The sequence below is a fragment of the Sinocyclocheilus rhinocerous genome, unplaced genomic scaffold (assembly GCF_001515625.1).
Source record: "Sinocyclocheilus rhinocerous isolate Xijiao unplaced genomic scaffold, SAMN03320098_v1.1 scaffold2817, whole genome shotgun sequence".
In the NCBI taxonomy this organism is placed as follows: domain Eukaryota; kingdom Metazoa; phylum Chordata; class Actinopteri; order Cypriniformes; family Cyprinidae; genus Sinocyclocheilus; species Sinocyclocheilus rhinocerous.
The window spans coordinates 83,345-87,042 of NW_015638065.1; the positions used below are offsets into that span (position 1 = coordinate 83,345).

The 3,698-nt window shown below is 36.7% G+C and overlaps 1 protein-coding gene across 3 annotated transcripts in view; it reads left to right on the forward strand.

Annotated features, from left to right (window-relative positions):
* Nucleotides 1-331: 331 nt before the first annotated feature.
* The window catches only part of LOC107749593 (T-lymphoma invasion and metastasis-inducing protein 2-like), a 93,550-nt gene continuing 90,183 nt past the window's right edge, over nt 332-3,698 (forward strand). For all 3 annotated transcript variants that reach the window (XM_016564763.1, XM_016564764.1, XM_016564765.1), the window contains exon 1: nt 332-483. The gene's annotated coding sequence lies outside the window, so the exon portion shown is untranslated. The remainder of the gene's footprint in view (nt 484-3,698) is intronic.

A 3,698-nucleotide genomic window follows, 5' to 3' on the forward strand; every position in this document is an offset into this window, starting at 1 on the left:
CATGTGCAATAACTGAAGAAGGGTTTTGAAACACCATGGGAAGCCTCAACTTTTTCTCAAAAATTTTATAAAAACTGCAAAAACTAAGAGTTTAAGAGTAGACGCCTATCACCAAACAGCCATTTAAATGATCGTAATAATGTAACCCAGCAACCAAACACGCATTACTCTGATAAACACAGTGAACTCCACTCCTCCTGAAACGGGATTGGTTCTTCTCTGCGCATAATCTAATTAGGTTTGCGACAGCTTCAATCTGATTGGTGGACTGTGCTGTCTTTTAACTTTAGGGGCGTGACAAACTTCACACAGCGTAGTGAGCATTGAGGAGCTGAAGTTTGCGTGCTGCTCAGTCTTGAGAGAAGAGCATTTGATTAAAACTTTGTCCTTGAAAAACCGTTGATTCAAATGAATGCGCTCTCAAAAATAACACATAGAAGCGGCTACTTAATATCCCTTCCTGTCGCTGGTCTTTAATATCTGGTAAGTAAAAGTTATGTGTTTTTGTTTGGGGTATTTAATCAAACCTAAATAGGTTTACTAGTAGCCTATTCAGTGTGTTTAATATGACTTTATCTGTAGCGGGTATTTTGGTTTAATAGGGGGAACTACAACTAGATTTGTTCTTTCTCTTTCCTTTCAGTGAAGTTTGAAACGATGAAATTGTGTTTCGTATTGTATGTTTTGTGTTTACATGCTCAAATTTGAATAATAAAGAACCCAAGTTAGGTATTGTCTAAAATGTGCATTTTGTAGCATAACTTAAGTATAAGCACACGAAAAACCACACGTGTTTTAATGTTATTTAAACACGTCAGTATTTAGTTTTTTTTTGTCAGCTTTAATAACATAATAAAACAATTTACATATAAATAAATGCTTTTGCCGTTTATAAGAAAATTTGCTTTATTAAAAATTAAACCATCTGACAGTCGACTCGCCTGCAATATAATCTAAAAAGCAAAAATTAAGGTTGATGTCTGCACTTTAACTTAATTTTAACTTTTAAAAAATCTAAAATGAAAAGTCTTTTTCATTTTAACTTTTCTGATTGGTTGGTAGTTGAAAATAGTTCAAATACATCTTTTGTGTCTTCACTGCTGTGCAGAAGAAAAGACTGAATGGTCCCGCTCAAGGAAATAATGATGATATGGAGAATTTTTATAATATAATATGTATTATAACTATTTCATGTGAAATTAGGGTGATTTGATAAACTATGAAAGGATAGTTCTAAATGACCTACTTCTCTTCTCAAGCAAATGATATGCAAACTTGTTAAATTCAAATTGAAATTTGTATTCGGCTTTCCAACAAAGAACCTGATGGCAGATGTGTGTTGATCAAGTTCTCTTTAGGCTACATATATAAGTCATAATGTACATATGTGTTAGTTTATTAACTAGTCTGCCTTGGTTTACTTATTTATGAAGTGAGAAATCTGACTTTTTGATTATAAGGAAGGTGGTCAGTCAGTCTTACATGGTGATAGCATCATTAAAGTTAACCTTTAAATGGGAAGATGTAGTGGTAGGGCGTTGTGTTGAATTTGAGAATAATACCGCCACGACAACCCTGTGGAGTGTCAGCAACTAGAGCAAATACAAGCTGACCACAGAAGGAAGGGCCAGGCATGCAGTTGGGCAACAGGGAGCTCTTTGTCATGATTGTTGTCTGCTTTATAACTCATAAGGGTGGCAGAGGTAATTAATTAATGAAAATATTTTTTTATTTCCAAGAGCTAATATAATTAGAAAAGTTTTACTCTTGCTCACAGAGGCTTTTCCTAATTGTAGTCCTCACTGTTTCTTTGTAAAATAATGGTTCACAAGCTCAGTAGAGTGTGAGGGGTTACTGTGGTCTAATATATGGTTTGGGACCTTATTGAACTAAACTGAAGAAGAATCTCCTTTTTTCTAGTGTTGGTATAGTTTTTGTATAGTCTTCAATGCTACACGTCTTGAGCTGCTGTTTTAAAACACTACTTCAGTTCACTGCAACAAGGAACATTAACGACCTATTTTTACAACTTGCCCTCAAAGTTCCTGGCCCTAATTCTGTGAAGCAAACCACTCTTTGGAAAACCATATATCATGTCCACCCTTTACACGTTTTCCCCATATAAGGTGGTGCGTGCTGTAAATTGTCTATTGTACAGTGATTATGTGTGTCTCTTACTGTCTAGGTAGATTCTTTGGGATAGTCATTATGAATTCCTTTTCAAATTCTATTAATGTTCACTAACTGTAAGTCACTTCTTGTAGATTGTTGTTTTTCAAGCCTGTTAAAATGAGAAGGCTTTTGTCATTCAGTGAAACTTGAGTCTTTTATGTTTTGTCCTTTAATGGGTGATCTTGGTCAATCTGATAATGTCTTTCTGTCTTCTGGAGATTATATTTGGTTCAAAAGTAATTGCACAAGGGCAGCCTCTGTGCACGTGTCTGACTGTGTTTAGAGCTGGCTATAAAAAGCAGGTATGGTAAGACGGGTGTTGAATGCATCCTGGAGGCAGTGAGCCACTGTCTAGCGGCCAGTCAACGTTTTTTTTCCTAATCATCTTTCCAGGCTGTCCAAGGACAGACTGCCGAATCACAGACATGTTTGTCTAACAATAAACACATTTTTTCCCTGCTGCTTTAGACTCTCCTCTGACATCATCTCGAACAAAATGATGGCTTGTTGAGTCACACATCCCTATACAATTCCAACAGTTCATGATACACCAGAGAGAGACTAACCTAGCTAAACATATGGTCTGTTCATGTTCAGGTCGACCTCATCATAAATGGTGAAAAATTGAAAGCTTTAGGATTACAAATACTGCTGTCAAACTGAATTATTTTCTTTCATGTCAAATCTTAGAAGTTCCCAGAATTATTTATAAAAATAATGAAGATCATCGGTCGGGGAGAGCTGAATTGATGAGTTGTTAGAGTTATTGTGAGTACTAATGCCACTGAGCACACTGAGTTGGTAGTGTGACATGTGCAAAAGTAGCTTTGTTAAAGGGATAGTTCACCCAAAAATGAAATTCTGTCATTTACTCGCCGTCATGTCATTCCAAACCCATATGACATTTCTTCTGCAGAACAAAAAAAAGAAGATATTTTGAAGAATGTCGGTAACCAAAAAGTTTTGTTTCCCATTGATTTCCATTGTATGAAAAGACAAAACAGAAACATTTCTTACTGATTTTGAGCATCTGTCTTTTTTATTATAAGACAATGCAGGTGTGTGTGTGTGTGCAGGGCTGGACTGGGACAAAAAATCGGCCCAGGCATTTTTTGGTCCAGGCGGTCCACCACCACCCACCACCACCAGAAATCATTCAAATATTCTGATTTGCTGCTAAATAAATGCTGACCTTTGGATCTTTCATCAAAGAATCCCGAAAAAAAATGTACTCAACTGTTTTAAATTATAGGTGCGGGGCTTCGCCTATCAGTATACGTAGCAAGTTTGTTTTTTTTGGCTTATTTTATAATAAATAAAAAGAAAGCAAGTAGAAAGAATAGAATTAGGGAATGCTAGTGTTAGGGTGCTTTCACACTAGCACTTTTGGTGTGCACCCGGGTTCGATTGATGTCCGATTTCGGTACGTTTGGATGATGTGAACGCTGTCTTCCGAACTCGGGTGCGCACCCACGAACCGTACCCGAGTCCGCTTAAAAAGGGTGGTCTGGGGTACGGTTCAAGTG